This window comes from Ailuropoda melanoleuca, chromosome 17, assembly GCF_002007445.2.
Source record: "Ailuropoda melanoleuca isolate Jingjing chromosome 17, ASM200744v2, whole genome shotgun sequence".
Lineage (NCBI taxonomy): Eukaryota > Metazoa > Chordata > Mammalia > Carnivora > Ursidae > Ailuropoda > Ailuropoda melanoleuca.
The window spans coordinates 31074991-31085636 of NC_048234.1; the positions used below are offsets into that span (position 1 = coordinate 31074991).

Below are 10646 nucleotides of genomic sequence, written 5' to 3' on the forward strand. Positions count from 1 at the left end.
ATCAAACACATCAACATCAAACAGAATAAATACAAGATCAGCAAACCTCAGGCAAGATTAAAAAAAAATAATAAAAATAGCCATACCATAGTCAAAGATAAAATAAACTTCAAAGCAGTCAGAGAAAAATGACATTTACACAGAGGGGCCAATGTTACAAATGATCCCTGACTTTTCTCATCAGAAAAAAGGGATGACAAGACAATGGAATGGTATCTTTAAAGTACTGATAGAAAAAACTATCTACCTAGAATTCCATAACCCACAAGAATACCCTTCAAAAACTGCAGTAAAATAAAGACATGTTCAAATAAATAAAAGCTGAAAGACCTCATTGCAAATACCCGCACTAGAAGAAATTCCAAAGGCTGAAGGCAAATGATATTGGATAGAAACCTTGAATCTGCAAGAAGAAACTAAGAGCATGAGAAAAAGTAAATACCTGAGTAAACATAAAAGGTTTCACCTTTAATGCTTTTTTTTTAAAAGATTTTATTTATTTATTCGACAGAGATAGAGACAGCCAGCGAGAGCGGGAACACAAGCAGGGGGAGTGGGAGAGGAAGAAGCAGGCTCATAGCAGAAGAGCCTGATGTGGGGCTCGATCCCATAATGCCAGGATCACGCCCTGAGCCGAAGGCAGACACTTAACCGCTGAGCCACCCAGGCGCCCCTCACCTTTAATGTTTTTAAGTTTCTTCAAATACTATTGACTATTTGAAGCAAAACTCATAATAATATCTTATTAGTTTAAAAACCATCCAGCTCTATTCAGCCCCCAAATTAAGTGTTTTCCTATTTTCCCATATAAACTATATCTCAGAGTAACCTAAGAGTTGATAAGGGGAAGTTCTCTTTACAGAAGTATACAAATTAGTAAAGGAAAAAAGATACAATCACAATATCAACATTTTGCAACCTCTAATGAATTAAGGGATTTAGGCAAATATCATCAACAATTGCTAACAGAACAAAAGAGAAATAACCAAGCATCCTATGAATTAATATATATATTCATAGACACTACTATCTATGGAAGTATTCTTGCCAAAAATAATTTAACCCAAATCTGATCAATCCTCTAGTAGATATAACTACCAATTTACAGAAAATACAGAAGACTGAATATTCTCCAGGAGGCATCATATGTGAATATATGTGGCCACTTACTAAAAACATTCTTCATCAGAAAAAGAGAGAGGTACATTTTTCATTTTTATATCCTACCCAAAAATACTGAATGCGTCGAATGCTTATCATGTGCAACTAAATGCTTTGAAAGCCTATCGTATGAATTTCCTGAAAAATGGCACAAATATCTTCTTGGTGCCTCATTATAGTGTGATGAATCTATTTTAAAAAAAAAAACCCTCCAATTAAAAAAAGGTCACATCAGTCTTCACATGGCACTCACCTGAACCTACCAGAAAGATGTTACTTAAGCATGCATGAGCTCAAAAAATAAAATACCCATTCCTGATCCCACCAGCCAGCCCTCCTCAGCCTCAAATGCCATCTCACTTCCCAGTTGGAATACTAATAAACAGAACACACTATGGCGTCTTCTTCTATCTGATAACAAAGTGACATAACTTAGAACTTATGCCTCAAGAGCCATCACATGTCCTCTGTAGTATTGTGAGCACCCTCACATAAATATCAAGACACTGAAAACAAATAGTGTTGACTACACTGTGACTTGGCTGAGAGTGTATCATTCTAGGTGATTTTTATGTTCACATATCTCAGTCTTATGTCTCAACTTTCTACTATAACTGGGGGGGGGGGAAGGAGATCATTTTCCCTAAGAAAGATAAAAATGAAGTGCAACCCACAAATACATGAGCTATAGAGACATGTAAACATATTTTAAAGAGAAGCTCGTAACAGCTGCAGCTTCCATAACCACACTGGCTGATCGACTCCAATTCATCCACCATAACTGATTTAATATGAGAGTATAATTAGTACTGTTGATTACTATCTGGTGCCAGATATCCCAAATGCCCCACCTTTGTGCTAATTAATCTTGAAAACTTTCCAAGCTTTCCTCCGCCCTGCCTGCCTCTGTTCCCTGCATCAGCACTCACAAAGCATTCTACTCAAACTGGGCAACAAGAATGGCATCACTTGGTCTTAAACACCACTGGTACTCAGTAAACGTTTGTTTATCTGAATCACTTTCCCTTCATCACAGTAATTTTCATTAGAATGGAAAACTAAGAATCAAGATTTAGGCTTGAGTCAGTTTAACTGGCATTGGTGTGAAGGCCATGCAAACTGAAGTGTTCAAAATCCATCTTTAGAAAACCCAACGAGTCATCACAGGGGTAATTTGGTGCAACTACTCTGCATTGAGACCCTGAAAGCTGATGGGTTATACCATTAGGATGTATTTATATGTCATTGACCTAAATTAAATCAGGGGAAATCTAATAGGACTAGTCAGTGATGCTATTAAAAATTAGGCCAAAAGACTAGAGACACTGCATAATCTCTAATTTTTTATGTGAACATAATTGTCATTAAAATATCTGTGAGGGGCGCCTGGGTGGCACAGCAGTTAAGCGTCTGCCTTCGGCTCAGGGCGTGATCCTGGCGTTATGGGATCGAGCCCCACATCAGGCTCCTCCGCTATGAGCTTCTTCCTCTCCCACTCCCCGCTTGTGTTCCCTTTCTCGCTGGCTGTCGCTATCTCTGTCGAATAAATAAAATCTTTAAAAAAAATAAAATAAAATAAAATATCTGTGAAATAACTAAGTACATTTGATAAATGATAGGACATACATCATCTTCAACAGAAGATATGGTTCACAACCTTGACATCCTGTGGACCCTTCCTCATTCTTCCCTTTCCTCCTGAAAAGTCCCTGCAACCTCATAAATCCAGCTTACTTTTCCATTCTAAGTCATCTCCTACACATATAGTGGGCTTTTCCAGGAGCCACCACTGCAAACCGTCATTTAAGGTTCTGATTAGGGTACTGGGTGATGTATGGAAATGTTGAATCACTATATTGTACACCTGAGACTGATATTACCCTGTATGTTAAGTAACTAAAATTTGAAAAAAAAACTTTAAAAAAAAATGAACAGTAAATTTCTCTTAGACTGGTAAAGATGGAAGGTAGAGGATAATACCAAGAATGGGCCCAAGAACTGGAAGAAGCAAAGTCAAAATATCCGATTTGGACAATTACAGTCTAGCCCCAATTGTGGTGAGCTCCATAGTTCTTATTCACACTTCTTAATGGAAAGCACACACCACTGCTTGGGGGAGCAACACTTTCAATTTGAGAAACAGCAACCTTATAATTCAGGTTACTTAATAACACTTCCTGAAAAGGGAGAGAAAAGGAACAGCCAAGGATTGGGGTTTTGTGGTGTTTTAAGTTTGCGGCACTAACTTCTCTTGAAAAGACAGTGATTTTAAGTGCTAAAGTGAGTCTAGTGAATTACACGAAAGCCTGGTGCAATGTGAAGAACATATGTCACGCACAAAAAAAAAATGAAGCACTTTTTCTGTCCATCTCAACATGCTTGTCTTCAGCTGTGCCCAGCAACATCTGCAGGAATGGTCTTGGAGTTCAGCACAGCTGCAGGGAGACTAACACCCCAGCAGGATCATCACCTTAGACTTTCACTCTCTTCAGAGGATTTAGACCATGACCATTCTCTCAGGCACCTCTCTGCTTAGTTCTTCACTGAGTCCACTTTCTCCTTCCCTCCCTTTGCATTCCCCAAACCTCAGTTTCTTCCACCCCAAATCTTCTTTCTCCATATTTTTCCCAGAGTGCACTGCTGCAGCCTCAGAACTCTTAACTTGTACCTTAACTAGTTACCTCCCCATTCTATATTGCACAGTTAAAAATTTGCTACAAGGCTAGATCTTATGTCAAGTCAATAATAAATAATAATAATAATAAGGCAGGAGGAAACTTTTGGATTTGTTGACTATGTTGATGGCATAGATTGTGGTGATGGTTTCATGGGTGTAAAATTATCACCAAATTCAGTAAGTTGTATAAATTGATTACATACAGGTTTTTTATATTAAAAAAAATTTTTGGAGAACTTATCACTAACAAAATAATCATCATGCTTCTCAAAACTATTTGTTTATACTTTATTTCTAAACTAGCCTTTAAATCATTTTTTTTTAAGTTGGTGGGGGGATGCCTGGCTGGCTCAGGCTGAAGAGCATGTGGCTCTTGATCTTGGGTCATGAGTTCAAGCCCCATGTTTGGTGGAGAGATTACTTAAAATTAATAAATAAATTTTAAAAATAAATAAGTAAACTAGTCTTGAAAATTAAGATTTAATTTTTCATTTGTAATATAAAAAGAATGCCCATGTATTTAAGGAAATATAGAAAATATAATACTGAAATGTAGAGAAAAATTTAGTGCTCAAAGACAACTGTGAATCATCGGTTATATTTTCTTTCTAGAATTTCCTACACATATTTTAATGCAGTTGCATATATATAATGCAATTCATATATATATGAATATACCATTTGGATTGTACTTTAAAATTTTTATAAAATAAACATATTTTGGTGTTAATACAAAAAAAGAACTCTAGTCCTAACCCCTGTGATAAAAATTCTCTCACCTTTAACTCCCAAATCAGAATATTTACTAAATATTTATAAGAGAACATATTTTTGAGTTTAAAAGTGATGGAAGGGGGCACATGGGTGGCTCAGTCAGTTCAGTGTCTGCCTTTGGCTCAGGTCATGTTCCCAGGGTCCTAGGATTAAGCCCTCGTGTCTAGCTCCCTGCTCAGCGAGGAGTCTACTTCTCCCTCTCCCTCTTCCCTTACCCGCTATTCATGCTCACTCTCTCTCTCTCAAATAAATAAATAAAATCATAAATAAATAAATAAATAAATAAATAAATAAATAAATAAATAAATGTGACGGAAGAAATCATTTACAAAATCGGGTATGTTTGTGCAAATATTTGAAATGTCTAACCAACAAAAGTCAACAAAAGTTAAAAAGCAAACACCCATAAATATATTACCTTAAGTACAACAAATTAACATATATAAATAATAATATATAAAATAAATATTATATATAATAGATAAATCCCAAAAAAAGAAATGCAGATCTCATACATACATAGGAGGAAAAAAAAACACTTGAAGAAATGCAAATTTAAATAATTTAAGCAGAAAAATAACCATAATATGGATAATTCATGCACCAAAATGCTCATATTGTGTTATTACCATAATATCAAATTGGAAGCCATCTAAATGTCCAGCACTAGGGTAATGGTTAGCTAATTATGGTACAATATATAGTAGGATCTGTGGTGGGGCTTTAGGGGATCACATATTTCATAAAAAGAATTCTTTTTCCCAATCAGTGAAAAATTAAGCCAACTTGAAGAGGCTTCTGAGTAAATATGAAGGACTGGATACACGCATTATTTCTGCTTGTTTCTGAAACTCCACAGTAAAAGGCTGAAGACAAGGGACAAATAGAACCAGAGAAGGGACAATAGTGGACATCATAATTCAATAAATTTTCAGGAGGTGGAAAACAGATGGAGAAGTCAAAATTGACTTGGCAGAGCTGAAGACAGCTGAAACCCAAGTGCCTATGAAGGAGAAACCAATGAGAAAATGTTGATTCACTCCCACAGAACCCCTGAAAGAAATCAGAAATCAGCAGTTTCAGCGACGGTGTGGGAGAAGCAAGTGATAAAAAAACTGGCTGAAAAATCTTGTGGGAAATAGTTAGTCCCAAATCCCTCCTTGTATTTGAGCAGTCAGACAACCACCTCTAACTCCCCCCAAAGAGACAGCAGATTTATTCTCTGGAGCTTGGAAACAGAGATTCTGTACTTAAAGGCACAGGCATGGCAGAGAGTTGTGATGATGATGTCAAAGACTAAAAATGGGAATTAAGGGAAAGCACCCTAAGACTCAGCTCCCTTCCCCAGTCCAAGAGTGCCAGCCACCAGGATTACCTCTTCCAAACACTGCACTCCAGGACCTTTCTCTGGAAGGCTGGTCACAAAGAGTAGCTCCATAGACTCATGCATTTGGGGGCCCCTCAACAGATCCAGCTTAGTCCTGATCACCCCATAGTCAAGCACACCAATTAACAGGCCTCCACTACCTGCACACGGATTCTAGTCAGCATTTTGGTGCTTTACTCTTTAATATCAATGCACAGCTACAGACTCTAGAAATGTCAGGCAAGTCTTCCTTCCAAATGAGAGCAAAACAATCAAATAGGAAAAAGTAGCTTGGAGGAAACAGTGACATTGCAGGAAACAAGAAAACTATAACACTAACACTCAGAGAAATAAGAAGACATAGCACCCATCAAGTAAGAACAAAAGAAATAATCAGAAAAACAAGAAAGAGCTATAAGTAATTAAAATATGATTGTCAAAACTGCCTAATGAAACTGTCAGAACCTTGTCTGAACCATATATGAAACTTCTATGTAGATTCCATCTGAATAGAAAGAGGCCCACTGATAAAAGTAAATTTTTAATATTCTGCTCTGTACAATGTATTTTCAGGCATTTTAAAATCATAGTCAATAGAGTTCCTCATAACACCGAAAAATGCTTATGATATACCATTGAATGTGAAGAGCAGAAAAATTATATTAAGTATTACAGGTGTACACTCAGGTATTACAGGTATATACAGGTATATATTATAGTATATTTTTACCTGTATATATGTGCCCATTGCTGTATGTATGTGCCGACCTCTTCCTAGACTGCTAGCATTTCTACTTCTCCAGGGCAGGAAAGATTTTGTTACTTCAATATGGAAGTACACACGATCCAATTTTCAGAAAAAAATTTTATGGAAAACATATAACTTCTGCTGATAATCTGAATGCAGCTTAGAAGTATGACGGTAGTTGCAGCAGAAAACTAATATAAATCAAACAAAACAGCAAAATAAGACATAAAAGGAAGACATTCAGAACCTTAGTTTCTAGGTGGGTCTCGATAGGATAGTTTACCTCATAGGAAAGCGCCTGTTTTACAGGCAGTTGCTACAGGTTTAGTGATCTAATTTTCAAATTCAAGCAAATTAGCAGCAACCAACAAAGCCAGCTGAGAACCTGAGGCATCAAGAAAAAACAGTACTCTATTTATAAAGTTAGGAAAGTAGGAAACACATTTTTTAATTTCTTTGCAAAATTATCAAAAAGTTTTTTAAAAATTTCTAAATAACCCACATATCTGTCAATGAGTTGAATGATGAATGGAAGGAAATGGATGAATCAGCCATGGTGCATCCACACAATGGAGTCTATGCAACCATGAGGGGGGAGTGAGAAAGACCGCAATATACTAATATGGAGTGACATTCAGGCTTTCCTATTAAGTGAAAAGAACAAATTGTGAAACAGGATATATAGTATGCTATGCTCTGTGAGAAAAAAAAAAACAGGAGGATAATACATACTTGCCTGTTATTGCAAAAATTAATAGGAAGAATAAACCAGAAACTAATTTTTAAATGGTCGTCTATAGGGACAGAGGAGAAATCAGGTAGAAGGGATAAAGAAGGAAGGAAGACTTCTCTGACTTTACATCTTTTTATAATTTTGATTTTTTTTTTACTCCTGTGTTTTCTATAATTCAAAAAATAAAATTAACTGAAAAAGGAAAGAAACTAAATATTCGATTTAAAACAACACAAAGCAAACTTAAATATATATCAAATTTTTAACATAACCACACAGAGGATAAAATTACTTCAAGTGTTGTTTTTTTTTTTTTAAGATTTTTATTTGTTTATTCGACAGAGATAGAGACAGCCAGCGAGAGAGGGAACACAAGCAGGGGGAGTGGGAGAGGAAGAAGCAGGCTCATAGCAGAGGAGCCTGATGTGGGGCTCGATCCCATAACGCCGGGATCACGCCCTGAGCCGAAGGCAGACGCTTAACCGCTGTGCCACCCAGGCGCCCCCACTTCAAGTGTTTTTTAAGTTGACCGCATTGCTATCCAATCCTGAGATATGTTATAAAGATAAAGGAACTACAAAGAAATCTTTATCTTCACTTATTTTTCCATAGTAGTAATATTGGTGCTATTGTTTTAAACAATTGTAGGGTAAAGCAAATAAGTAAACTGTTAGTGTTATTAAGAATTTAGATTGTTAGTTAAGGAAGAAGAGGTATCTATGTAAAATCGAAGGTAAGAAATAATGTTTAATGTTGAATTTGAGTTAGAATTATCATTATTATTTAGAGCACATAAGCCTTCCCCTTCGATTTCTAAGGAACACAGGTTAAGAACAAGCCTATAAGACAAATTCAGAATGTAGGACATTCTAAATAATAGTCCTGGTCTTTTAAAAAAAAAAAAAAAAAACCACTGTCTTAAGTAGAGGTGAGTGAACTAGCAAAACAACCAGAAACAATGTCGGAGCCTTGAATGGATCCAGTTAAACAAAACCAACTACAAAAGATATGTGGGGATGGGGCACCTAGCTGGTATAGTCCTTGGAGCGGGTGACTCTTGATATGCAGGTCATGAGCTCTAGTCCCATGCTGGGGGTAGTGACTACCTAAAATAATTAAATAAGAAACAAAATGATATATGGGTGATAGCTAGGAAATTTTGACTAGGGACTCGATATTAGATAATAGTGAAATTATTGCTAATATTCTTAGGTGTAATTATGGCTTAGTAGTTAGAAGAATGTTTTCCTTCTAAAGAGTTGCATGCTGAATATTGGGGCTGATGTGTCATAAAGTTGGTCTGTAACCAACTTCCATATATATATATATATATATATATATATGACACACATACACATATATATAACACACATATATAACACACATATATAACACACATATATATACATATACACACACACAGAGACATATTTATACATTAAGGAAAATGGTAATGTTACTAATCATTGAATCTATGTCATGTGAATAATTGTTGAATGTAGGTGACAGGTATGGTATATGATGCTAATTGTATTGGTCCTTCAAGTATCCTATATATTGAAATTTTTCATTGAAAATTCTGAAGAAAAGTGTTTATAGTTAAAAAGGCAAATCGTCCGGGTGGCCTCTGGCTCCTTCTTTCTCCGCATGCGGCTGGTGGCCACAGAGCAGTTCAGTTTGTGCACTCCTCACTGCCGGCGTTTCCCTCTGGCTCTCCTCGCGTCACTGGAGCCATAGCACCAACCCCGTGGCATCCTCCGTGTCCAACCGCGATTGTGGCACCCTGGGGCATGGGTGGGGGGGGATGAGGGAGGATTCGGTGACCATACTGGACATTGAGGAGTAATTAATCCAAATGTTACCATATTCATTGGAAATAGTGTGATAATTCGTCTTCCCAGATTATTTGAGGAAGCAGAGAAAAATGTCCAAAAAAGGAAAAGGTCTGGAAGGCTGGGAAAAAAGGCTTTTCCTATCTGACAGTGCTCATATGGTATTCGATTTTCATCAAGCATCTGCTGGTCTCCAGGAGCAACAAAGACAAGAAGAAGCAGGGGAAAAAAAGGAGGGTACCACAAAAAAGGGCAGTGGCCCAGTTTATTCTTCCAAAGCTATTGGGAGTGGACTGCAGATGTGTGATCTTGTTTCTGATTTTGATGGCTTCTCTGAAAGGCTCAAAGCTCTGGCTAACCAATACAAATTACATACACCAATTTGGAAATTGACATTGAAAGTGAATTACAAAAACTCCAGGGCTCTATGGAAAGGGTTAAACCAATGGAGAGAGATGGAGTTTATTTCCTCTCTGAGGTCCTAGATGGACCACCAGAGAAAATCTTGGTAGAAGGTGCCAATGCACCTACTAGATATTAATTTTGGAACTTATCCTTTTGTAACCTCTTCAAACCATAGAGTCGGAGGTGTCTGTATGTTGGGTATGCCCCCTCAAAATGTTGGAGAAGTGTTGGGGTCGTGAAAGCTTACACAACTCAAGTTGGCATTGGTGCCTTCCCTACAGAGTAAGACAATGAAATTGGAGAATTATTACCAACAAGAGGTGGAGAGTTTGGGGTAACCGATGGAAGGAAAAGAAGGTGTGGCTGGCTAGACCTCATTATGCTCAAGTATGCTCATATGATTAATGGATTTCCTGTGTTGGCATTTGCCAAATTGGATATTTTGGACATGTTTATGGAAATCAAAGTTGGAGTTGCTTACAAGTTAGATGGTGAGATCACACCTCATTTCCCAGCAAACCAAGAAGTCTTAAATAAAGTTGAAGTTCAATATCAGACAGATATATCAAATGCAAGGACATTTAAAGAACTAGCTGTTAATGCACAAAATTACATTTGACTTACTGAAGAAGAGCTTCAAATGCCAGTTAAATGGATCAGGGTAGGTAAATCCAGAGAGTCTATGATTCAGTTCTTTTAAGGATTTTCAGTGACACAAGAAACACTCCTTGAGGTGGGGGCAAAGGACTTTTGTAAATATTTCATTTATGATCTGCAAGTTTCAAGAATAAGACATTGAAGTGAGCTTTAAGCCCTACAATAGTTTCCAGTCCTTTAAGATGGCTGGCTGGTGTGGAGAGATACTAGCATGTTCCAGCATCAGCTGCCTCTGCTGGCAGAATCATCAAGTCACGTGTTGCTCCTGTGCTCATGGTGCCACATTTTCTCTC

The 10646-nt window shown here is 37.1% G+C and overlaps 1 pseudogene; it reads left to right on the top strand.

Annotated features, from left to right (window-relative positions):
• The first annotated feature begins 9106 nt into the window (after nucleotides 1–9106).
• Nucleotides 9107–10396, top strand: LOC100465353 (annotated as a pseudogene).
• Nucleotides 10397–10646: the final 250 nt, after the last annotated feature.